This window comes from Pelobates fuscus, chromosome 8, assembly GCF_036172605.1.
Source record: "Pelobates fuscus isolate aPelFus1 chromosome 8, aPelFus1.pri, whole genome shotgun sequence".
Classification (NCBI taxonomy): domain Eukaryota; kingdom Metazoa; phylum Chordata; class Amphibia; order Anura; family Pelobatidae; genus Pelobates; species Pelobates fuscus.
The window spans coordinates 58,176,523-58,204,472 of NC_086324.1; the positions used below are offsets into that span (position 1 = coordinate 58,176,523).

A 27,950-nucleotide genomic window follows, 5' to 3' on the forward strand; every position below is an offset into this window, starting at 1 on the left:
TATATTAACTAACTGACTGATGACAACACAGCGGCTACCTCTACAGATATAGATAGATAGACCCAGGAAAGGTTAAACGATCTTAATATGTATAGCTTGGAGAAAAGACGAGACGGGGGGGATATGATAGAAACATTTAAATACATAAAGGGAATCAACACAGTAAATGAGGAGACCATATTTAAAAGAAGAAAAACTACCACAACAAGAGGACATAGTCTTAAATTAGAGGGACAAAGGTTTAAAAAATAATATCAGGAAGTATTACTTTACTGAGAGGGTAGTGGATGCATGGAATAGCCTTCCAGCTGAAGTGGTAGAGGTTAACATAGAAAGGGAGTTTAAGCATGCGTGGGATAGGCATAAGGCTTTTCTAGATATAGGAAAATTGGGCAGACTCGATGGCTGTCACGTTCTATGTTTCTATAGATCGATACGATATATAAACACACACACCACGGTCATCTTCACTTTTGTATCAAATCAAGCAGAAACAGTGGTGTTCACAGGATTGTCGAGTCTTTCTATCAGGTTACACACATTTTGGTATATTTAGGGTGTTCTTACACTGGCACAGTCATCTGGTAAAAGATCCAGAGGGGGCTGAAACATCGACCGTTACTTTATTTTAATCTAACAATAACTGGCAAAAAAAACAGGTACGAACCACTGGTGTATGGTGGCAGAGCACTTTATGGACCAGGTTAAACAAGAAAATAAAATTATAGAGACAAAGGAAACGCACTACATTTAATACAAAGACAGTATGCAACAACAGTGTCAGAAAGCAACAGAACACGACGATATTTCAAGAGAAATCAATACGTTGTTTTGTGTTTAATAAACACAAGTGAAAGTCAATCCTGCATACGTTTCTTGGCATTTTCTTTATTCAAATTGAAGATACCTGCAAAATAGATTTCTCTATAAATTTCCATAATTAAACTCCAGACATTTGCCCTTTTTGGTTGGTATTTTAGCTTGAAGAGTCTAATTGGAGGAGAATCACATGATGTTTTTGAAGTTTTTAAGTTTCTGATGTGGGTAATGAGGTTAATAGGGTTCCAAAAGGACAGGCTATATGGCACAAATCAAAATCCAACGCCTTGCGCCTGTCTGGGGATTCACACCTAGATGTCAGACTGCATTCTCGAAGATCAGAAGGAAAACTCATTACTGGGTCAGGCCAGAGTCCGGAAAAGACCCCTGGTACTGTGTGAACCACGATTTATATTAGATTTCAAGGGCAGATTACAAACCTACAATTCTCCTGATCTCATCCTTCTGATTTTGTGCTATTGTAGACATTGCTATAATAGCCTCTTCAGTTTAAAAAAAGAGACGATTAACTCTATGCCTCAAAACCGTCTCAGGGCTAAAATTTCATAACCAGTATAGATTTGTATTGTGCTTTTAATTTTGTATACTTAATCCACAGGGACCGAATGTGCGGTTATTCTATACGCATGCCGCCGGCCATTCCACCCTTCATACTGGTGAGACAATTAAACATGTTTTATTTCCAGGACAAGTAGACTCCGCTTCTTTGCACAGAGGGCATGGATCGATTCATTTTCTATACATCTGTTCTAAATTGTGCTCTTTTATTTTTCAAGGCCCTTATCTCCTAATATATCAAGATGTTTCTAACAAATAGTTAATTAACCAATTTACTTTTCACTGCCATATTATATAAGTGTTATATTCACAAAAAACGCCCAAAACATTTTAGGTCAAGAACGCTTAAAGGGCATGTTCTGCGCAACAAGGAATTGTCTGGTTTTGATTTTTCTATTTATTGTTTATACATAAAAGAAAAAAAGTACAATAGAGATGAAATGAGCAGAAGTAGGTTGAGGACAGAAAATCGAGCTTTAGAATGAAATACGCAAACTTACAGGTTATGGATAATCAATCATGCTAGTGGCTGAACGGTAATAGGGAAAATCAGAACAGATAAAGGAAAGAAATAAAAATCCACTCCCGAACAAGTGAATTAAAGCGGCACTGTCATGCCGAATCCCGGTTTTTTTTTAACCCCCCTCCCGCCTCCACTACATCCAATTGACCCCCTAGTCACCCCCAAATGCCCCTAAGCCCCCCAGATTACCTATTTTTAAATCTGTATCTTCTGCCCCGATCTTTATTCAGGGCGCCGCCATCTTTGTGTGGGTAGGTGAAGTCCCTGTGGGACACGTCATCTACCCACACTAGACAGACTGTGAGATTCCCGCACATGCCCAGTGAAACACCTGGACATGCGAACGGGAATTTCATCTATTCATTCATTCATCAGACAGACGAATGAATGAATAGAAAAAATCAGACGAACAAACTAACACTGAGTATCAGTGTTCGTTTGTTCGATCAGTTTATTACAAGGAGGGAGCTACCGACGTGCAGCTCCCTCCTTGTAATATGTAAAGACAGAAGCGGTGGGGAGCTGTGCTCCCCACCACTTCATAAGCCCCCCAGGTCCCCCCCCCTCACTCTATGGGGGTCAATATGACCCCCATAATAGCACAAGGGAGATTAAAATCTCCCCAATGCCCCTACTCGATATACCGCGAGTAGGGGCATGTCCACTAAACAGTGAGCAGCCTGTGGCTGCTCACTGTAAAAACATAAATGGTAATAAGGGGGGGGGGGACCTACTGTCCTCCCCTCTGGCCCCCACCCCTGCGCGGTGGGTGGGGGCACTAATAAAATAATAAGGGGGGGGACCTACTGTCCTCCCCCCCCGGCCCCCACTCCTGCGCGGTGGGTGGGGGCCCTAATAAAATAATAAGGGGGGGGGGACCTACTGTCCTCCCCCCCCGGCCCCCACCCCTGCACGGTGGGTGGGGGCCCTAATAAAATAATAAGGGGGGGGGACCTACTGTCCTCCCCCCCTGGCCCCCACCCCTGCGCGGTGGGTGGGGGCCCTAATAAAATAATAAAAGGGGGGGGGACCTACTGTCCTCCCCCCTGGCCCCCACCCCTGAGCGCTGGGTGGGGGCCCTAAATAAAGATAGGGGGGGGGGACCTACTGTCCTCCCCCCTGGCCCCCACCCCTGAGCGGTGGGTGGGGGCCCTAAATGAACCCCCCCCCATCAAGGTGACTAGGGGTCCCAAGCCCCTAGTCACCCCCCCCCACCCCAAAACATTCTAACCCCTACCTACCCCCCTCACCCTAAAAATAGTGAGGGGGGAATAAAATAACTAACCTGTAAAAAAAATAATTAAACTTACCATTTGACGTCTTCTTTTTTCTAAATTCTTCTTTCTTCAGCCCCCAAAAAGGCCAAATAAAAATCCATCATACCCGTCGCACTTTAAAAAAAAAAAAAAAAAAAAAAAAACGAGCGCAAAAAAAAAAATTAATCCATGTTCACCCATGGAGGGCACGCCGCGTACTGAGCTCCGCAGGGCGGGTCAAGGCTTATATAGCCTTGCCCCGCCCTGCAATTAGGCTTAGAACACACTGATTGGTTGGTTTAAGCCAATCAGAGTGCTCTGTGTCATTTTACAAGCGTGGGAAAATTCCAAAGAACTTTCCCACGCTTGTAAAATGACACAGAGCACTGTGATAGGATGGTTTTCAAGCCATCCAATCACAGTGCTCTGTGTAATTTTACAAGCTTGGGAAAGTTCTTTGGAATTTTCCCACGCTTGTAAAATGACACAGAGCACTGTGATTGGATGGCTTGAAATCCATCCTATCACAGTGCTCTGTGTCATTTTACAAGCGTGGGAAAGTTCTTTGGAATTTTCCCACGCTTGTAAAATGACACAGAGCACTGTGATTGGATGGCTTGAAAACCATCCAATCACAGTGATCTGTCATTTTACACAGCGTGGGAAAGTTCTTTTGAATTTTCCCACGCTGTGTAAAATGACACAGAGCACTCTGATTGGCTTAAACCAACCAATCAGTGTGTTCTAAGCCTAATTGCAGGGTGGGGCAAGGCTATATAAGCCTTGATCCGCCCTGCGGAGCTCAGTACGCGGCGTGCCCTCCATGGGTGAACATGGATTAATTTGTTTTTGCGCTCGGTTTTTTTTTTGGTTTTTTTTTAAAGTGCGACGGGTATGATGGATTTTTATTTGGCCTTTTTGGGGGCTGAAGAAAGAAGAATTTAGAAAAAAGAAGACGTCAAATGGTAAGTTTAATTTTTTTTTTTTTTACAGGTTAGTTATTTTATTCCCCCCTCACTATTTTTAGGGTGAGGGGGGTAGGTAGGGGATAGAATGTTTTGGGTGGGGGGGGGTGACTAGGGGCTTGGGACCCCTAGTCACCTTAATGGGGGGGGGGGTTCATTTAGGGCCCCCACCCACCGCTCAGGGGTGGGGGCCAGGGGGGGGGAGGACAGTAGGTCCCCCCCCTTATTATTTTATTAGGGCCCCCACCCACAGCGCAGGGGTGGGGGCCAGGGGGGGAGGACAGTAGGTCCCCCCCCCTTATTATTTTACTAGGGCCCCCACCCACCGCGCAGGGGTGGGGGCCAGGGGGGGAGGACAGTAGGTCCCCCCCCTTATTATTTTATTAGGGCCCCCACCCACAGCGCAGGGGTGGGGGCCAGGGGGGGGGGAGGACAGTAGGTCCCCCCCCTTATTATTTTACTAGGGCCCCCACCCACCGCGCAGGGGTGGGGGCCAGGGGGGGAGGACAGTAGGTCCCCCCCCCTTATTGTTTTATTAGGGCCCCCACCCACCACGCAGGAGTGGGGGCCGGGGGGAGGACAGTAGGTCCCCCCCCTTATTGTTTTATTAGGGCCCCCACCCACCGCGCAGGGGTGGGGGCCGGGGGGGAGGACAGTAGGTCCCCCCCCTTATTATTTTATTAGGGCCCCCACCCACAGCGCAGGGGTGGGGGCCAGGGGGGGAGGACAGTAGGCCCCCCCCCATCTTTAACCCCCGCGCAGGGGGGGGGCAGTAGGGGCATATTATTTACTAATACTAAGTAATCTTTACTTAGTATTAGTACATTTGGCTTCAAGACCAATTCAGGTCTTTCAGCCTTTTAGTAGATAGCTCCCTGATACCGTGGGAATTAGGGAGTTATCTACTAAGCGGCTGCAAGATGCAGCCACAGCAATGAATAGGATCGGAGTTTCATTCATTAGAATGAAATTCCGATACGATCAAAGTACCGAATTGCATCCTAACACCAATGGAGAAACTCTTCTCATTCTGTTAGGATGCAATTCGGCAGTTTTGCCGGCGTTCTGTCTAAGTGACAGGACTTTCGGCAATACTGACAGGAAGTATTGTGGGAACTGGGAGGAAAGCTAGGGATCATGGGAAAATTGCTCTGACCAGCGGAAATGAAGCACACTTTGCTCCTCCGCTGGTCAGAGCTGGTCAAGCGGAGGAATCCTCCATAAGGCAAAGAGTCCCTACTTTGTCTTATAATTTTAAAGAAAACTAAAGAAGAATGGAAGAAAAGAATAACAGATCCTGAGAGAGGCGGAGAAGAGGAAGAGATTAGGAAAGGTAAGTTCGGCATGACAGTGCCGCTTTAAAGATGATCCATGCCGCTGACTTAATAGCTCCAGTGAACTTATCACATAAGTAGTAAATGGTAAGTAGCTGAATAGGCAAAAATACATTCTCTATATCCACCATTTTAGTTTTTGATTAAGGGTACTGGTTAATCATTTCATATAAGATGATGGGAGCCCTGTGGATGGATAATTAGCACAATAATAAGACGCTTTACGGCGCTTCATTAATACAATGCTTTTAAATTACAGGTGGTCCTCATTTTACGACCTACCTGTTTTATGACGGTTCGCACTTATGACCAGTTCTCTAGCGTGGGGGGAAGTGCAAGCCATCGTGGGGTTTAGAGGGATTCCTTGCTCTGTTGTGTTCTGGGAAATTTCCCCCGAACATAGATTAGAGGGATTCCCTGCTCTGCTGCTTTCATCTATGTTCGGGGAAATTTCCCCGAACATAGACAAGCGCACCCGAGCAGGGAATGCCTCAACTCTTCACTTACCGACCACTTAAGAACAGAACCCGGTCGGTAAGTGAGGAGTACCTGTATATTCAGATGATTTGTCTGCCCTATTTTGAAGGAGCACTATAGGGTCAGGAACACAAACATGTATTCCTGACCCTTTAGTGTTAAAACCACCATCTAGCCCCCTGATCCCCTCTTGCCTCCCTAAATATAGTAAAATCTTACTTGTATTTAAGTCTGCAGCTGCTGGCTCTGCCCCTGTCTGCCTCACAAGTGCCCCTGTCTGCTGATATCATCAGAAGTGGTGGTCTGAGCCAATCACAGTGCTTCCACATAAGATTGGCTTGCAATTTAATTTGTAAGCCCTATATAGCACAAGTCAAACCAGCCCATGCTAATCAGAATCTCCTCATATAAATCAATGCATGTCTATGAAGAAAGTTCAGTGTCTGCATGCAGAGGGTGGAGACCCTGAATAGCAGTGCTGCTTATTCTGCAGCACTGCCCAAGGAAGCAGCTTTACCAGCCATCTAAGGAGTGGCCAGTGGAGTTATCACTAGGCTGTGATGTAAACACTGCATTTTCTCTGATAGGACAGTATTTACAGCAAAAAGCCTGAAGGGAATGATTCTACTTACCAGAACACATGCAATAAGCTGTAGTTGTTCTGGTGATTATAGTGTCCCTTTAAATTTTAGCAGCTCAAATGGTGGTAGCATTTTTTTAATTTATCTTTTTTTCTGGCCTGGCGCTGTTGCACACAATAAAGGTATAATTGGGTCAACATGTTTTAAAGATTTTTATATACACGATCAAATGGAGGGGAGGGGAAAAGGCCTGTGATTCCCATTTCAACGAAAATCGATTTCCAATGGTGCTCTAGAACCAACCGTACCAGCTATATTAGCGAGCTATGCCTGTATCCATCCCTTAGCCAGTAAACAGTGATCCAACCTGTTATATACATACAATGCTTTCAGCATTTGTGCCACCAGGAGCAAACTGTCAGGATCCCTCTATGTGACTGCCAGACATACATAAAGTAGCAGGAGCTTCAGAGCCCCTTCCTCCAACAATCAAGTCCACTAGTCATGCCACCCCCATAACCGTCAGTGGTACAGATTTAATAATCATCTATCTGTTTATGCTAACTAGCCTATAAAAATATATTATGTTCAATTTAGATTTAGAAGCTTGCAATATATTTCCTACCATTAACAAAATAAATCTTTTGTAACAGAGTAGACAAGTAAATGATAAATTACACTGTATACAAAAGTGATATAATACCCCATCCTTGGTGACTTGTGTAAACCCTTCTATGTGCGATAAAGGTAATTGAGTCTTTATGTTAATCCAATTCTTGGCAAGGCAGTGTTTTAATTTCTAAGAGGGGGGTTACAACGGAGAGGAGAAATCATCTTGGCAGGAAAAACAGGCAGATGATTAAATTACCGTATACCAAGATGGTACCAAGCATTTAATCCAAATAATTTAATTCTCTAATTATTTTCATAGATTTGCATTTAAATAATTGATTCAATAAAATGTCCTGGAACATAATTCGCATTCGTAGAACGAAAATGAACATAAAATATTTCAAATTTATTTAACATAAAAAGAAGAAACAAATTTCACAAAGTGCACTGTAAACATCCATGCATTTGAACAGAATTTTTTTTTTTTTTAAATAGAAGAAAAGTATTTAAATGAGCAGTCTTTTTGTAACATACATGCTAAAATGCATACATTTGGGCTGTGCAGATCTTCTAAAAGTAGGATTATTCAGAAATGATCACATCTCTTACCATTCCAAATAAAAAAAAGAGGGACACTTAAATAATAGCGGTGTTGTCATGGGCAGGAGGACTGTTCTGAGGAATTTTAGATGACTTACCAATAATTTATGCAAGCAAATTGTAATTTAGAACAAGAACATATATCTCATTTACACACACTCATTTCTAAACACAAGTATTGTCAGTATTGTAGTTTAACGATACCTTGCTGGGAGTCTTAACATGATAACACAACTCTCAAACATCTTCAATTCAGTCTCCCAGAAAACAAAACCAGAGAACTATATATGTGTATTTGTTGGTGCATAAGTGGACAACTCCACCAAGTGCTCCAACAAATAAAGTTTCTATTTGCATTTTGCGGACGCTTTTATTTATCACCAATAGCAAGGTGCAAAAAAATATATACCGTATATACTTAAATTTTTCCAAAAAACAAAAACAAAAGTCTAAATTCGCTCACTACAGTCAATAAGGATCTGTATACTTTTATCTAAATTTTACCACATTGTCAAAATAATGCTGTCATTTCAAATAAACTATGATGATCTGTAATTATAAACCTTCAGCCAGGTCTGCCAGCCTTGGATGCACTACATTTGACGTTTTATATGCTTGCAGTGTTACCATTTATTTTCTGCTCAGAGAGTTAAAACGATAATGATGAGGGATTTGATTCCCCTCTTCCGACTGTGTAGCTGTACATAGCTGTCCTCATTCTGTACTCGCACACCGATTATACAGAGAGAGGCTGCTGTGCTGCATGGAGCAGGTTCTAAATGGCTCATTATAGCAGCGCTGACAGTGTTTGCTAGGAACCTCAAGAAAGAAAGAAGGATTGATTGACAAATGGCACACTTATTCTGTGCCACCATAATCCGAACACCTGCCCGTTTGATGCTTTTGAGAAGGTTGACTTTTCTAGGGACTCCAAGGCAGCTGTCAGCTCACCCTTCATAAAGAAACACAGCGTGAACTTAGAAATTGTATAGAATAAACAATAGAGTGTATCAATTCACAGCTCACAAAATGCTCATCGTAGATGAAAAGGCTGTTGGCTTGTAGGATCTGGAGCATTTTGTGTGTTGTCTCATGTACTTAAGGCAGAGGGCAGTAGTTTCAATGTATATGTGAGGACTTACTATTTTGACTAAGGATGTCATATGAGGGAAAGGTCATTCAGTGAGGCAGAGAAAGATAATATTGGACAATTCAATACCACTGCCATACCGCCATTGACCCCCTCATGCAGTCGTTTCTGACTGTTTTTTATATATTGTCAATATTTTAGTCAGCACGTGCAAGATAGTGAAGGGAAAAAAAAAAGTGTTTTTTGTTATTTTTTTAAGATGTGCGTTCAATGGTAAAAAAACAATAGTATTGACAAGTAGCTCAGAAGGCAAACTGAGTCTATAGTGGAGACCCAGTTTGGAGACAGAAATTTAGAAAACGGAGTAATGCAATACGGACTCCAAGTACTATTCTGCACAACTACACTAGAACACTAAATGTACTAACACTGAATCCCCATAGAACATTGTATGTTCTTGTGTATAAAGTAAAATTGCATGTTCTTGTGTATGTTCTTCCAGGGGTCAGCAACCATTGGCACTCAAGATGTGGACTACATATCCCATCATGCTCTTACAGTTATAATGCTGGCAAAGTATCAGGGGAGATGCAGTCCACAACATCTGGAATGCTAAAGGTTGCCTACCCCTGGGCTATTTGCACTTAAACAAGGCCGATTTGTAATTGTGTCAAATGTTAATTACATTAGAAGTGCAAATTAAATTGTCGTTGTTGGCAAAGATTGAATTTCCGCAGTAACATCTTAGCTAGACTCCATCACCCCCTCAAGAGACTATAAGCCTATCTTCTCACCTAAGCCCCCTAATCCAACAAAAACAGAATGGTTCCAAAAGGAAAATAAATAAAACTGAACACTGCAAAATTATCACATTAACAGGCGGACATCCATCACATAAACCAAAAATCACTAACAAATAAATGGGAAAAATAATATTAAATACATAAACAAGCAACGGAAAAACAATAAGAAAATAGAACTTTATAAAACTATTAATATTGTGATTTCTCAGGGTGCAGAAATAAAATTAAAAAATTACAGTAATCTCCCGGATATATAAAACATGTTCTTTCTCACAGGCAGAACCACAAATGTATGTATGTTATATCACAGTCCTCATTGTACATAACTAATGATATGCAAGATCCAAAACAATGTATTCTATATCCCTTTTAAGTAGTTGTACCCGTTTCGAAAATAATAATTTTATCGGGATTATAGGTTTGTGGTTGATAGGGTGATGTGGTTAAGAAGTTTGTCTTGTTAAAATTAATTGTGGGCATAAATGAACAGAACAATTCTGATGATTTTTCATAATAAAACATAAGCAATACTGTTTGCAGTACTTCATTAAGACAACCTGGCTGAAGTATGATGGTGACAAATATTAAAACGGATAGCTGGAGAGAAATGCAAACAGTGATGTAGTTTTAGGTTCTATAGAAGAAAGATCATTAAAACTATTTATGTTATTATTATGATTTATAAAACACCAACACATTGCGCAGCCCTGTCCATGGCTTTGATTGGTACAAGTGAACAGGCAAAGGTACAAGACATCAAAGAGACAATACAAAATGTGACAAACAAATACAGGAGGCGTTGATGACCCTATTCCTGTGGGATCTAAATGCTATCTGTATTTGCTGCAGATTTACCCGAAAAAATAAAAAAGGGGGAAAATTCTGTCCGGGTTTCTTTTCTGAATATTTAAAAATGACTATGTTAAAGGAACACTCAAGGCTCTATAGCTACTTAATCGGAACAAAGTTGTTATGGTTACCTTCACAAAATGGCTTGGGAAATATAAATTTTCTTCTCAAGCCATTCTGTGAATGGGGAGTTGAGGTTCTCAGCTGAGCCCCTGTCCGAGGCACCTCAATACAAGCTTTGGGGATAAACCAGTCAACAGTTTAACCTCTGAAGGTGCGTCGGACCCAGGGACTTCATGGCACCATAACAACCTAATTCCAATGAAGTTGTTACGGTGCCCGGAGTGTTCCTTTAATTCGCTAGCCAAATATGTACCCTGATGCTTTGTCATGCTTCTCTTTCAAATACAATTTTAAATGAAAATAAAATGTGTATACTTTGAGATTTGGAGCAGCCTGGTAGACAGCACACACCAGGATGAAAACCAGAGTTGAAGCAAAGGGGTACATGAGTTGAATCTGAACTAAAAAGTATGTTTTGCATTACTTTACTGTTAAAAGTCACTCCAGGGGGGCGGAGCCAAGCCACTGACCTGAATGGCCGCATTTAATTTGAGCTCCGTACAAGAAGAACTATCGGAGACCTAAGGCAGCAGGCCCACAAAAAACATGGGCACAAACATGGGCGACTATGCCGACGAATGCTCAGATATACGGATATACGGATGAGCATTTTGTGAGCTGTGAATTGATACAATCTACTGCCTTCTATACGGATTTATCAGGGGCGACCCTGGCCTGGCGCCACTCAATGAAGCCCTTCACAGCTCTCCTCCGCCAGCACAAAATAAAATACCAATGGAGACTACCTCGGGCGCGATTAATCGACCATAGCGACACATCATTCAAGATCCAAGATGTGCAGAGTGCCACGAATCTCCTATCAACACTGGGCTTGCAGCAGGACTCTCTGTCTACTGTGGGAACAAACCCCACAGCGGCACAACCACCAGCAAGTGACCCTGCCGAGGTGACACCTCTCGTTCCCTGACGGACTGGGGCGAGAACATCCATAGCGTCCAAGACCTGAAGAAGCCAGGGACTAACACCTAACAGCCCTCTTGTTACACGGGCATGCCAGCCAAAGCTTTCGGGACTTCTCCCTCCCCGATGCTTATATTCGTAAGCACACTGTCTGATTACACTGTGGAATCATTCCCCCCCCACCCCCGGTTAAGGGGCAACATCACACACATAAGCAAAATCAGCCTATTTGCCTTTAGTATCGCTAGACTCTTAGGCCACAAGGTCACACCCCTGGGCACACAAGGCTTACGAATACACGCTGCCTCCCACTATCCAAGACTAAATTCCCTCAGCTCCAGGTCCAATATCACTCTATGCCAAAAACCCTGCCTATCTTGTTCTACCATATGTGTTTGTTGTTATGCACAAGTTGGTTTTCTTCTGTATCATTAGACTGAGACCATGACCCGAGTCAAAAATAAAGAATTGACATTTTTTTTTATATATTTCTTTTTGAATGGGACAAATAATATCTTTACTGAGGAAAAACAATTTGCAAAAATGCAGCATAAAGATGGCTGTTTGGAAGAAAATGAAACACATGTTTGGCTGGAATGTTAAAGTAATGTTTCCATAAGGGCCAATTCCAAACGTGCTATGTGAATTCTCATTCTTCCCATTTAGATCTTGTGAACGGAGTATAAAGCCGGATTGTCAAATTAATTTTGTATCATAAAAGGCTCTACTGGCAGTTAACATAAATGGTTTCTCTAACTGTATGTTTCCCAAGGGTTCCGTAAACTTTAAACCCAGTAATCAAGTTGAGAAGAAAAGGATGGATGCCATAAATTAAAAAGCCCTTTTCATACTGTAATGTCATACTGTCATTGCCAGTCAATATAGAGTGCATATGGAATGAACACACAATGGCAGTTGCTATGTGGTTTGAATAGATTTAGGTAATCAGTTAGGTGTTGAGACTTGTATATATTAGAGATTGTAGATGTTTTATTCTTTGTTTGTTTTTTTACTGTGCTCGGGGATGAAAACACAGATAAATATATACTAAATATGTACTAAATTACAAGCACCGTCTACTATCATATATATCTCCCTGCTATCGGGTTGTAATCTCTCCTAGCAATGAAATGGGTTAAAGGGACATTTCTAGAAAGAAGATTCTGGCATGTTATGTGCCTTAGAGGCAAGGACTGTCGAATACTGTAATTTCATCTCTGCTGAGGTCAAATCAACAGATGTTAACATGCGGTGAGCTGGCGCTCAGGGCTTCGGAGCACGGGAAGCTATAAAGGATTCTAATTATGGTAAAATGCTAATGAGCAGTGACATATTTTTGCCCAGACCAGTCTGAGCCATAGGAGACATGCAGGAGTCCTCCACATCCCTGTACAAAGTCTTCAGATCAAAATGCAGTGAACAAATAGAATTATGAGACTCCACAAATGACCACGGACAATCTTTACTTTTTTTATGTGTGTTGCAAAAACCTGGTTTTCAGAATGTATACAATTTTGTCAACCCTTTGCCAAACTGACTAATTGAAATAAATGCTTGTGAACAAATGCAGACAAAGCATCAACTTAGCAGCTGATTTAAGAGGTTTTAGGGCTCTTAATTCCAGAGTTACTCCGGAAGTCCATGTATATAACCACACATTAACGAATTGCTCATGTTTTGTAATAATAATGTTGGAAATATTTTAAAAGTTATGGCTCAGGTATAATACCGACTATTTTATCATATATGCTTGGGATACTCAGACCTTATGGACCTGTGACCTAATAAGATTTGTCTCTGTAATGTACTCCTAATTCAGATATTACAGAGTGTGAATGTAGAGGTGGTTATCTGTGTTCAATTCACTTTCCTTCTTTGGAATCTCCTGAACTCCCCATACCTCCACTTTATATATCTCTCTTTTCCCATTCTATCAGTGAGCAGAAGGGTTTAAAGACATGTAAGTGACAGGGCTGTGTGTATCTACATCCCATCCTTTTATGACCCTCTGCCTTCATCCCGCAGGAACCGGTGCTGTAGTGGTTATGGTGCTTGGCGTATTCCTTTAAAAAGACAGGAGGAATAAATTCCTAATGTTTATACGTAGCTTCAATAATACTTGGATTGTGCATCCTGATAAATTTATTAGTGCAGACGGATCTGGGGCAAACCCTAATTATTATTATTTATTTTATATGACTGGTGCCCTGTAGTATGGATATTTTATACATTTACAGATAAAGGAGAAATGGAAAAAAACAACGTAAGGTAAACTAAACAAGTTGCTGTTTTAAAGCAGGCTGCATATAAAATTAATTCCACTGAAAGCCATGTGGAAATATGGTATTATTACATGGTAAAGTTCCTTCAGATCAAATAAGGCATGGATTAATGGGGTTCTTCAGAAAGAAAAAGTGCCGATGGTACAGCAAGAAGTCTGGCCGCAGGGTTTAGGATAATCCAGAAAACATCAGGTGTCCTTTGGGAGTAGATGAATAAAAGACCTTGTGGGTTTGTCAAACCTAGAACAAAATGAGTGGGACTTCCTTTCATGTTCATATTTTTTTGTTCCTTCAACAAGTTTGGAGCTGGGAAAAAAAAACCAAAAGACAAATGGATAACGTCTATCTCAAGGTCACTCTTCGTAGCTCCCATGAAATGAAGATGAAAACATAGGACAGCAGGTGACAACAGACAGAACAGAATATAACATTCACACCACACTCCCCTTAATTATTACTTGGCAGTATTTCCCACGAAAGCTACAAGTTAACAAATTGCAAGGTATTGGGCAAACTCCTTCTGCTGAGTTATATTTACACATTAGTGATTCAGTATTCAATGTGGGGCACATGCTAGCACACAAATGTATCACACCATTTATATGTATTGATTTATTTTATATATATATTGCATAGTTAAATTGCAAAATAAGATATTGCAGGCTGAAAAAAAAAAAGACCTTCATGTTCAGCCTTTCGAGCATCTGTTTCTGCTGCTGATCCGAAAGAAGGTAAAAAACCCAATTGGATTCTACATTTTGCCAGATTTTTCCATGGATCATCATACTTTGACCCATACATTAAAGGGTTACTACAAGCACCATGACCATTTCCTTTTACAAAGATGCCACCAGTAGCGTACATCCCCACTGGAGGCAACTTAGGGGTTAAACAGTTCCAGAACAGTTTAACCCCTTGAGATAAGAATGCCTCCAGGGTTCTCCTGGCACCATAACAACTTGATTTAGATTAAGTTGTTTTGGTGCCTGGAGTGCCCCTGTAAGTTCTTATAGGGGTTGGAAAGTCCAGATGCTGTCTTGCCGTCAAGGTTTAATGCGTTTTGCACCGTCTTAACCTCAGGGGTTACAGAACAGTATAACCCTTTAAGGTAAAACAGCACCAGCACCCTAGAGCAACTTAAATGAGCTTGAGTATTTCTGGGAGTGCTCCTTTAAGTGATGTTTAACAAAGCGAAATGACAATGACATTAAATCATTGATTATCCACCAGCCGACGGGTGAACATGACTGGCATATTGTCAATTGTGGTAGATAATCTTTTGGTTTCATCTGTCTTTAAAAAAACGATTATCCCCTGAAAAGGTAGATTATGCATTAATGCCGGATGGATCACTGGCAGTAGATAATGCAGGAAATTGGATTGTAGATTGTCAAATAATCAATGACCTACTATTAATAGAAAGAAGGAGAGAAATACCATGTTGCTCTCAATGACATGCCAGGATTACAATAAAGAAACATTTGCAAAGTCTTGGTTCTGATAGGGTTTTATTCAATAATCAAAAATGGCCGCGGAGACTGAACGCATTAATCTGGCCAATAGCTCCATCATTTGTTATCTGAAGGATTTAAACGCATCTTATATCTTCCACTTAGGAGTTTGCCTTTCTATTATCTTCTATTTTCAATATTTATTGCGGTCTTAAATAACAGAGATCAAATTGAGGAAATGTATAAAATTGTTGCAATCAAAAAAGTGGTGCAAACACCACCCTGGCCTCGATTTATATTTTCGAATTAGCTTTTTGAAATTTCTTAATTTTTTGGGATAAAACTTTTCAATAATTTTTCTAAACAATTCAATATCAGAAAGTATATAACACGTATATCAGTAGATAAAAAAAAAAAATAGCAAAATATTAAAATAATTTCACAATACTAAATCATCTGAAAAGCTTATCTAAAAATATTTAAAAATAAATAAATAAATAAATAAATCGAGGCCAGTGTCGGGAAACCACCCTTGAAAACAATTAGCAGAATTAGCAGTTACATTCCATTTGCAGTTACTATATCTTTCTTCCAATGCAAAACTTCTCTGATCAGAACACACTTAGAAACAATATGTTTCTGCTGTTGACAGCTATATGTTAATGGACAGTGCTTCTGCTATAAATTTCAAGAGGAAATGATTGTTTAAACGTTTTTTTTTTTGTCTTCCATTAAAGGTCAGACCTGAAGCAATAACTGGTTCAGACCCCCGAAAGAGTGAAGCACTGGCTAGAAAGCCCTTTAATGACAATGCAGAAGTCTGTCACCTTGAATCAGTAGGAGCGTATTAAAAATGGACACCATGTCTCTGCAATCCGACAAATTTAAACATTGCGATTTGTGAGAAAAAGCAATGTTGACATTTTTGCCAGGCTGTCAGACTCACAAAAAAAAGCTTTGGATTTAATGATTTTCTGTGAGAAGCATCTAATTGGCTGAGCCTTTTTGTTATTTCGGAAAGGGAGGAGACATGTACGGTATGCACAAAGTAAAAATGTTTATTATTAATGTAGTGTTTTTTAGTTCCTGTTTTACTATTTTCCAGCTTTGGACACCTTGGACACCCATTACTGTTAAAACTTTATTTTATTTTTTACGTTGCTTTTTCTTAGTTTTTCTACATTAAAGGACCACTATAGTGCCAGGAAAACATACTCGTTTTCCTGGCACTATAGTGCCCTGAGGGTGCCCCCACCCTCAGGGTCCCACTCCCGCCGGGCAGGATGGAGAGGAAGAGGTTAAACACTTACATTTCTCCAGCGCCGGGCTTCCTTTCTCTGTAACCGCTATGTTTACAGCAGAAAGGGTTAATCCTAGGTGGACCTGGCACCCAGACTACTTCATTAAGCTGAAGTGGTCTGGGTGCCTATAGTGGTCCTTTAAGACCATTTTACTTGCCAGTGTGAGCAGGGGACTTCTATCCCTCTGGAAACATTTACTTATTTTAGTTAGCGGGTTTTCAAACATTAGAGCTAGCTGCTAATCAGCACAATTCCAGTTAAGCTGTAACAATGCGGTTGTGTAACAATCCACAGTGGTTTAATTGCTAGCTGAGAGTCTGTTGCAAAATAAGCAAATGGACATTACTATAGAGCAGGGGTGCCTAAAATGTAGATGCATGATTTAAAACTACAACTTTCATGATACTTTGCCATTCTAAAGTCATTACAAAGATGTGCAAAGCATCATGGGAGTTTACAACAACATCTGGGGATCTAGCATTAAGGCACTCATGCAAGAGAGGATTCCTGTATAAATATACAGCAGCAAAAAGCTGAATGACTACAGATGAAAGTCTGATGAATTCTCAAATCAAAGACAATTTTTTCTATTTTTCCAAGGACACTTTGCAAACACAAAAAAATACAATTTAACACATTATGGTAAAAAAAAAATTTAAAATTGCAGATAATAAATTAGCACAATTGCACTTATACACATCTTGTATTAATATGTGCAATTACAAAGTGCAGCAAAATGTAATGCTGCACATTTTGTGTGTTACACTCACACACACAACTAACCTTGCATGATACAATGACCCACACCAACATCTTAGGTTGATGTCAGATGACACAATTACCGTTTTCTTTTTCAAATTAAAAGAGGAGATTTCTGTCCACGCCAGTCTTCAACTCATATCTACTATGTCGTTAATCAGGATATTAATTACTGTTTATCACATAAACAGGCAGCTCTTCCCATGTCCGGTTGCATAAAGCAGTTATATTTGCACAGTATCCACGTTTTATTTGTCTAGACACCAGTGGTTCTATTTTTGTGCATACACTACAGCGGGGGTCAGCAACCTACGGCACGTGTGCCATGCATAGCACTCGAGGTTCCTTTGCTCGGCAATCAAGGCTGCCAGAACCAAACATGCTCTGGCCAATCAGGAGTCCAAGTGTGACTTCAGATATTTGCTAGTTCAACCTGAGCCGTGATTGCAAGTGGTGAGGGACGATGCTCAATTTAAGCATTGAAGTATTTTGAGGAAGTGATATCAGATTACTTCCTCCTAGCACTTGTGAACAGGAATCCATGCTTTTGACCTGTACCTTGCCAGCCATGTCCCCACTGGACCCCTGGGAAGCCACCCACACTGCTAGATATATACATAGCAGCAGAAGAAACCTCACCTTCATACAAATACAAACAGTCCACACACAAACATACACAGTTCCCACAAAGACAACACCACTGACAATCCACATACATACAATCCCACAAGCAGTCCCACACATACACACACCACCAAGCACACAATAGGACATCGGCCACACACACAATTCCACAAGGAGCCCAAACTACTCATGAACATATACAATATAGCAGCCCGCATACGCACACATACAATGCTACAAAGCAACTGCAGCGCCCATAAATAGCACAAGCAGAATACAACAATATACACACCTCAACAAAAAATATAATAGGACTGGCACGCCAAGGGACTTGTGTTTTGGCACAGTACTACTAAAAGGTGGCCTATCCCTGCACTACTAAATTTTTGTACAATATACATCTCTCTGACTTGGTGACATGGATTTGTAATCAGGATTGCACATATTATAGTATAAATGGTGTCTTCAGGCACTTATAACTAAAAACACTGCATGTATAAAAAAAAAATACTGAATGGGGCTTCACTTCCGAACATAAATTATAATCCTTCAGTGTTTGTATCCAGGCAGGCATATGCTATAGTTTATAGCCTTCAGGCACAGAGAGACAAAATCGATCACAATTGAATCTGGGATGAAATGATTTGCCCGGCTAGAGATCAAATTTACAAGCTGATACTAGCGTAGCCATCTGACAAAGAAACAAGCAAACAGCCTCCGGTTCAAGCTCTGCACAAAACACATTGAAAGGATAAATATTTTAGAGGCTATTTGGCCACAAGGGACGTAAACAAGAATGTCCTTGGGGAGTTAATTTTCCAAACTTCACATCTGCCTGGCGCACCAGTTTAACCCCTTGATTACCAGATGGATTATAACACTGGAAAAGAGATGCCCCTTAACTGGCAGCATGGAGCTGGTCACAGGAGCTATGGTTGAGCAGAAAAGCGTGGCCCCTGCTGTAGAGTATGAAGGTTCGAATAATATGGCCCTAAATCATTTCTATATCCTCAAACACAGGAAGTCGTGAAAGGGACATTAGTATAATTACATAATCCAAGAATTATTTTCCCACAACCCTTCACCCAGATTTAATTTTCCTTCTCACACAATGGATGAAATACATTTATTCTTTAAAAAAAATAATAATAATAATTAGTCTAACAGAATACTTGTGAATGCTTAACCCCTTAATAACCCAATGAAAAGCATATCAATAATATACATTTTTTTGTCTGATCGCTGTCTATTAAGGTGTTCTACTGATGAGTTTTGTTTCCTGGTGTAGTATATAATGCTTGTGTGACTATATTATGAAAAACAACCAAACAAATGTGAAAGATTTATTCTCAAAACGTTACAGGGGAAAAACTAAACTTTTATATATTTATCAGGATATCCTGGGATAAAGGAATATTGAAATACAGTAAACTTTATCTAGGATTCTTTTACTTGATGGCTACCCAGTTTGCCAATTTCGGATGTGATAGTCTTTTTTCAAGTGATACCATGCACTGTATTAAACGGTTATACAAAAACTGTTCCTCTGGTATGCTTTCAAATGAGGGGCATAATATTGCACAGCAATGTAAACTCTAGTTAAATTTAATGATGTCATTACAAAAAATTGACTGATCGCCCTAAACAAAAGTGAAAGGTTAAAGGGACACTATAGGCACTTGACTACTTCATCTCATTGAAGTGGTCTGGGTGCAGTGTCTCTGTCCCCCTGGGTTGTGCAATGTAAAACATTGCAGTTTAAGATAAACTGCAATGTTTCAATTACAGTAATAAGACTGCCTTTAGATGCTGTCTCCCAGACAGCCATTAGAGGCGCTGCATGGAATTTCACAGTTTGCGTTTGAGTCACAACAAAAAATTGATCTCTGCTAGCTGTAAATAAAGTTTTTTGTTTAAAAAAAAAAAAAGCATCCGTTTATAAAAGCATACGCAATACCTCACAACTTTATCTCAAATGCTGCTGGGTACGGAAGTACTGTATCTATCCACACTCAACGTGAAAGCAAATTATATTGACCAACTAATATTGGCCCCTATGATTGCAAGACAAATATCCTAGTAATTGTACATGTTTATCGTCTTTAGGTTTTTTTTTTTAGGTTTTTTTTTGCAGTGCAGAAAATGATAACAACAGACGTGTGGTACCCCAAAGGTAATCCTCACGTTGATTTTCAGCTAGTAAAACATTGGGGTAACCGAGGTTACTTGCACATTTTTATATTAAGTTAGGATAACGTCAGTATATAGCATTCGATTAGGAAGACATATAGGAGTAAAGGTAGGTACATTTAGATGCATCAAACTTATTACATGTTACATGTTAGCAGATTAGCTTAACGTAGTGTTATTTACCACTTGAACTGCACTTGTTTAGTAGGATATATAGTTTAGGCTGTAACTAGTAACCACCTGGCTTATGACAGATAGGGTGTAATGCTTACTCTTTTAAGCAGAATAGGTGGTAGGGTTTGGCTAAGGTCTAAGGAGGGGTACAAGTATTTGCACGTGGGGCTGCTGTGGAGCCTGTCTTAGTGGGGAAGTCCCTAGTATTTTCATATTTAGAAATTGCGTGATGTGCCAGATATCAGGATATTAGTACATAAATTGAAACTAGGAGAGTGAGAGGAAAGGTACCAACTAAAATGCAAAGATAAACTGAAATACCAAGACAACCAGAGTACATGTGGTAGAGAACTTAAAGGCAGACTGAGTGTTCATAACGTATTGCCGGGGCCTTCTTCGGTGCTAGGGCGAAATATCGTGGCTATGGTCCACTGTGTAACCCGGGTTCAACCGACTCCAGCTCTGCGCTTGACTTGTGAGTAGGCCGCTCGGGCCTCGCAGATGGTCCGGTAGCGGGCTTCTCGTGGGCTGCCCTCTCGCTCTATGTCCTGTTCTCGGCTTGCTGCTCTGGTTGCAGGGGTGGTTACGAAGGCGGCTGGTCGCCGGGTGCGAGGTATATCCACCCTCCAGCCCCGGGCCGGGATGAAGGCCGGCATCTTGAAACCACGGACCCGGGCACTTCCATGGGCCGGGTCCTTCCCGTGTTGGGAATAGCGGAGAGGTCTGATGGTCTGCCGCCTTCTGTGGCGGCCATCCCTCCGAACATGTGGGTGATGCCTCAGGGTCCTGCCCTTGGTGGCCCTCGGCCCAGCAATAGGAGGTGCAAGCATGTCACGGTAGGTTAGTCCCGAGGGGGTCCTCCACTCACTCCGTCGCCTGCCGCCTTGTCCGATAATTCGAGGCTGGATCGGTATAGAGAGCATGCGGGTCTCCAATTTGATCCATAGTTGGTGAAAATGCTCATTCATCCGCTGTAGCATGCGGTCCACAGAGCAGAGGGCCTCTCCCCAGCTCCGGTTTAGTAGGCCGCAGCGGTGCTCCTCTGGTCTCCCATGACTTGGCAGTTTGGGAATGTCTTGGGGTGTATCGCTGTGTCCCCTCTGGGATCTGTATTGCCCTTCAGTGGGGTTAATCTTCGTTTTTCCTGGGGTAAAAATCAGCTTTATTTGCGTTCATAGCAGGAGCTCAGGGCACACACGTCTGCTCCCCTTGCTAGTCAGGCTCCGCCCCCTCGTCTTTAGTTTTTACTGTAGACATTTTCATGTGATAACTGGTCTAAAATAATGTAATTTCTTTCCTTTGGGATGTATGCCGATTTTTTTTTTTCCATTTACTTTGACCGCATTGCCTGGCAATGTTTAAAATAAATTATATTCTATTTAATTGAACAAAGCACATGCCCTTGAGTAGTGTGCAATAGCGGAGAAAGACACTTATTTGGCGTGCATTTCGAGAACATTGTAACAAAATGATATCTAGAGTAAATCATGAGCAGACACAAGTCATCACATAATCACCTGACAACAGAGGATATTGATTAATTTTAAAGCTGCAATAAGATTGTAGAAAATGGATTATCTTTTGTTAACTTAGCACATGGACTGCCAAAAAGTAGCTCATCAGCTATTGCATTACCAAAATTCCCATGATACTTTGCTGGCCTCACGGCTGAAAAGGCATCATGGGAGCTAAAATGCAACAGTAGCTAGTGGATCTACTTTTTGGCCCCCCATCACTTAGTACTAAGTTATAATGGCTTTGTGCAAGTTTTCTCACAGACCGCACACCGAATGATTTTCTAAAATCCACAGACTAGCCGGATTAGCGAAATTTTAATTTCACAGGAATAAAGATTACATAAAAAGATTACTTTTTTTTTTGTTAATCTCCCCCATCTACTGTGTGCTTGAATTTCATTCCACCTGCACACACTGCTGAAACTATTTCCTTCCGAAACCATGTAGTATTGTTAAATTAATTTAACCATTTTCTGCATTTAAACACAGATAAAACCCAGCATTGGCTTTTGTGATACGTTAAAATAGTTAAATGCATTGCCTATATATTGCACAATATCCTTCAACTTCCAGATGATTCATTACGGCTCCCTGACATTTCCTCCAAGCTTACTAAAAGAAAAAAAAAGTATTAATTAAATAGATTACTTTTCAATTGTATCATTTAATGGGAGATGAAAGAATATCAAACCAGCACAGCATAACACTCAATTCCTTTTAGATCGCTTTGAATTCCAAACAGAAAAGGCTCTATGCAAGGTTCTCCAGTGAATAATTAGAAACATCTGGTAAGGTTTAGAAGTTAAAATCCAGACATGTCTAAAGGGCCTGCCATCCACGTGAAGAAGACTTCAGATAAATTGTAACATCTAATATATTGGCTTGTGATATTAAAGTGCACTGTCACCCCCACTTCAAACTGAGTATTTCATAAATATAGAATCTATATGAAATACTCATATTGAATGTGGTGGAATTTCACTGAAATTCCAACCCGGTCAAAAGATATACTGAGAAAGTAGGGACTACAGTCGACATTTCTTGATACTGGGTGGCTGGAGCTACTGCCGTCAAGAAGGGTCTATCCCCCGACGGCTGCAGGAAAATGGCTCTATGGAGGTCTCACAGGATCCTCCATAGAACTCATTGTTGTACTCTTGTGCATGCGGGAAGAGCTAAAAATGACCCGCCGGAAGAGGATGGAGGTGCCCGCGAGGGACAGGTTCAGGTAAGTAGAACTCACCAACCCATATCTGATCCTCTGCAAGAATGGTGTTTATGTTTTATCAATCATGTCTATTCTGCACTCATGTCGCTTTAACCCCTGTATCACAACTCAACTTTAAATTCTTTGTGTCGTCTTGCTCAGAAATGCTTCAGACTTGAGAAAGGGAGGTTCTCCCAAAAGCTTGTCATTAAAAAATTATGTTAGTCCAATAAAAAGGTATTACAAGATACAAATTTTATCTGTTATCTATATCACTAGACTAATACGGCTACAATCTCTACTTGAACTATATATATATATATATTTGAAGAAAAAAAAGGAGGTGCACTCACAGGTTTTTTTTACGTAAAGAAAATATAATGAGGCTCATTCCAAAATTTAGAACACAGAATATTGTCCAATCAACATTTCGACCCATCAGGGACATATATATATATATAGATTTTTCCATAATATGGTATAAATGGTTCTAGGAAAACATGATATGCGTTGGCCACTTTCCTTTTCTCCTCCAATTTAAAAGAATCTAATATTAAATATTGAGGATTTTTCAGCAAGAATATATAATATTGAGTGGATCATTACTTTTAATGTCCCATCAGTCTCAATTACATCAACATAATTACATTTAATTGATCCCTTTCGTCAATAATTTCATCAATAAAGTCACATGTTTTGTTATGTAACCAATAACTAACATCATTATCCTGAGATTAATGACTTCTTCCTCTTATGAGATGAAAAGAAGTATTCTTCTTGGTCAGTTCTGAGAGTTATTGGACCAGAAAAGCCAACTTTATTATTTAATGCAATTATGGTGTGTGATATTGTTAGCAAAGACATGATATGCAATTGGCTTAGCATGCTCAGTTTAGCTCTGTATTGTCATTATGAAATATGACACGAACAAATGACACTGCCTGTTTCAGGAAAGCAACGTTCTGTTTATTTAATATCCCCAATCGGCAGTAACATTGACCAATTTGCCATCGGTAATTCAAACACACACACACGCACACCCTCTCTCACATTACAGTACCTAGCAACAAACAGCTATAAACCATGCATCTTGCATTATTAAAAGTTCTGTGTTCACTTAATGTAACTCCCAGCAGATTAGATACTTAAGAATCCAGACAACTTTATACAAGGTACCTTATACAGGAACTACTGCAGTTAAACCTATCAATGATCCGGACTATGTTTCACTGTAGGATCAAGGAAATTTGACAAGTTTGTGGTGTTTCAATATAATTGCTCTTTTTCTCAACCACACTATCTATCTATCTATCTATCTATCTATCTATCTATCTAGATAGATAGATAGATAGAGTGTGGTTGAGAAAAAGAGCAATTATATATATATATATATATATATATATATATATGATCTTTTCTAAAGAGTGTGGTTTTCCTTTCATACCGAGTTTGCATTTTACAATTTACAATATTTTTCTTATGTAGCATAATAGTGCACAAGTATGGTCAACATAATCATTTTTAGAAAATGACCAAACTTGCCATAAGAAGACAAAGACACATTCAACCTGTAGTGCTACAAAAATGTGTTGAATGAAAACCAGTTGGTAGTCCATGACGTAGCTATTGTTTTTAGAATGTGTCTTGATGCTTGACAGTAATGGACCTTACTGAGATTGGTTTGAGGATGATGAACAAGCACCTCCGTCAATGACCGAACATTTTCTTTAAAAAATTATGAATGACTTAGAAAGCTTAAATACCCAACACTCTTCTTGCCAAAGTAAGAGCTTTGAGACCAAGTGTTTTGTGTAAATATAAATGGATTCACAGTATATAATGACTCAACTACAGATTTGGAAAGGGGGCTTTCAGTGGCAAATCCTATCAAACATTGAATGGATAGAAATAGAGACTTGTATTTCTTGTTATTGCTTTAATGGATCTAACCACTATAGAATAAAAGAAAATCGCAAAAACTTGAGCCTTGAGTAAACTCAGACCAATGCAACAATCGAGACTGTGGAGGAACTAATACATTTGCCCATACTGGCAGGACTGTATTTGTGAGCAGTGTGTGTGTTACACAAATCTCAATGTAAGCTGGGAGAAAGTGACCAGAATTGCTAGTCTGAAAGTGACCCAGTCATGCCATTAAATGGCTGTGCCACCCAACCATGTCTCTGATCAGAGATGCGCATCTGATGGACCCAAGTGTGAGGATTACCAGTTGGGCCCCCTGCAGCTTGCATGCTCCGATATAAACTAAATGTGAGTAACACCAGGATCCAAGACTAAGCAAATAGAGGTCAAGGTGATATCTCCCCTTCTCAACTCAAGGTTGATCTCACTAGAGAAGAGATATGTTCTATCTGTTCTTGCCAGAGATGGAAAGGTGTCCAACTAGTTGGTAATAACTACCAGGCTACTGGAAGAAAGGACAGCCGCAGATCAGCAACGCTCACAGATAAGTTCGTTTGAGCAGGGTCCTCATCTACCTATTGTTCCTGTAACATTTTGTTCCCCTTTTAATGTAAAGTGCTGCGGAATAAGCTGTCACTATATAAATACTAATAATAATAACAAGACCTCTGATAACAGATACGGTTATCTGACCAACTGTTGCTCAACCTAACTTGCTGTTGTGATTGCTCTTTTTGAAACTGCAGCTACAGGCAGTAGCTTGAGCAGTACTTTGTCTACAACAGTAGAATCTGACGGAGGCTAGATATAAAGTGAAGATTTCCACACACATTAGAAAGAAAAAATCTATACTTACAACCCTGTAAGGTCAATGTAGCCAAATTTGAAAAATTCTCTAATTGAGCAGTTTTCCATTATCATTTTAGCAAATAACACTGATAATTTAAAACTGATCATTAAGTTTCATGAAATGTAATAAACTTTTAAAAATTAAGAAGTGAAAATCTGATAACGGTTGTCTGCAAGAGTTATATTGTAAACACAACTTTTCATTCCTTTTATTCACTCTCCAGATCTGAAGGCATATATCCCAATGTTGGTAATATCGTAGACTGCCTTTCTCTACAAGCAATGGAAGCGATCTGTTTTACCTCATTGTGTTATAGACAAATGCATCATTATGTAGTTTTCCTCAAACTCAAAAGGTCACCAGTGCCGGTACGACTGTGTGACGGCTTATATATTTTAAAATAGGTAGACTGCTAAATTCCTGAATAACAGCTTCCATATCTCTGCCACCAACACACTATTTAGCAAATTCAACATACAATATTAATGTTTTTTTGTGACCAGGCTATCATTACGTATAATAAAAGCTAGCTGGGCACAGATGAGGTTTTTATGAGTACGGTAGTTATGGTGTTTGGAGTCTCTCTTTAATATCAGCTTCTTTATCTAAGGAGAGATGTAACAGACATTTCCGTATCAAGAAGGAATGTTTTTGCTATTCTGAGGAGAAATTAAACATGTTTATTCCTTCTGCTGAACCAGTAGCAATAACAAATGTGTTGAAGGTTGAACTCGATGGAAGTTACTCATACGTGGGATCATATTAAATTACTCACACAGACAAGAATACAATCCCAAAAAACAAATATTCAACCAGATGTTTAACATAATATGGTTGTAAAAACCAAGACATATATTGTACTATACTGTGCTGCTCTCCTGTGTTGGCGTTTTGAAGATAACAGTTTAATTTCACCAATTCAGATGGACTTATTTCTGTATTTGTATTGTGCTATATTTGCCAATTTTATTTTGTCTTTATTTTCGTTTGGTACATATTCACTCTGCGCTGTCTAACTTGTAATAAAATCTCCCCTTTTATTGGATTTATCTTGGCCTGCATGCAGTGGGTCTTTGCAGCCATATATTTGTAGATATATCATCACTACTCATATGCATCTATATCTTCGAATATAAAACAGATTAGCAAATGTGATACGTCATTCCACTGACAAGGGTTGCCGCATCTCTAAGTAAAATAATTTTAAAAAATTTAAAAATTGCAAAAAAAGGCGGAAATTTTCCAGTAGTGGTTCAGATTTTTAAAATCATGCAAGGAGATGTAACCCTGGTGCTGGACTTTTCCCAATGTTAAACGATAAATCCCAAAAGCTAAACAATAGTCCGCACAAATATGGGTAATCCTCAAATAAGTCACAGAGAAAAACGGAAATATGCAAAAAAAAGTGCACTTTTATTAGTATAAAAATATATATAGGCTATAAGTACATGGCATCAAACTGTCATGGCAGCCCTCATAATAACTGCAGGTGGTACAAGTATGACATATGTTGAGAAAGCACCAACGGGGTGCAAAACGCGTCCAGGTTTATTATTTGACCTTTTCACTCAGGTAGCTGTGTGGGTGGTCTCTCCCCTGTCTGGCAGCTGCAGGTAGTACTGTTTTTTGCTATATACTTTTTTTTAAAAATTCCCGCCTCCCCCTAATTTTAGGCCTAAGTTTGCTGCCAATACTTTAAAACCTATGCCACTTCAACACACCATGTAGTTTGTATAATATATGTCATACATGTACAACCTGCAGTTATTATGAGGGTTGCCATGACAGTTTGATGCCATGTACTTATAGTCTACATATATTTTTCTACTAATAAAAGTGCACTTTTTTCATATTTCCGTTTTTCTCTGTGACTTATTTAAGGATTACCCATGTTTGTGCGGACTAGTGTTTATCTTTTGGGACAAATCTTCGAATATGTTAGACGTTCTAAATTAACAAAGTAGATGAATTCCACAGTGCGCTGCAAAGCTAACACAGAGTTAGCTAGAGCAAAGAAGTGAGGTGCTGAAGGACTTTGCTGACAAAGCTGAACACAGAACAAAAGCGAAAACAAGCAATTTGTCCTTATTCAGTATATTACGAATAGTCAACCAATACATGTATGTGTACAATTGATCTA

The 27,950-nt window shown here is 40.0% G+C and overlaps 1 protein-coding gene across 1 annotated transcript in view; it reads right to left on the reverse strand.

Annotated features, from left to right (window-relative positions):
- Positions 1–27,950, reverse strand: part of PLCL1 (phospholipase C like 1 (inactive)) — a 281,756-nt gene that overhangs the window by 128,278 nt on the left and 125,528 nt on the right. The window lies entirely within an intron of this gene.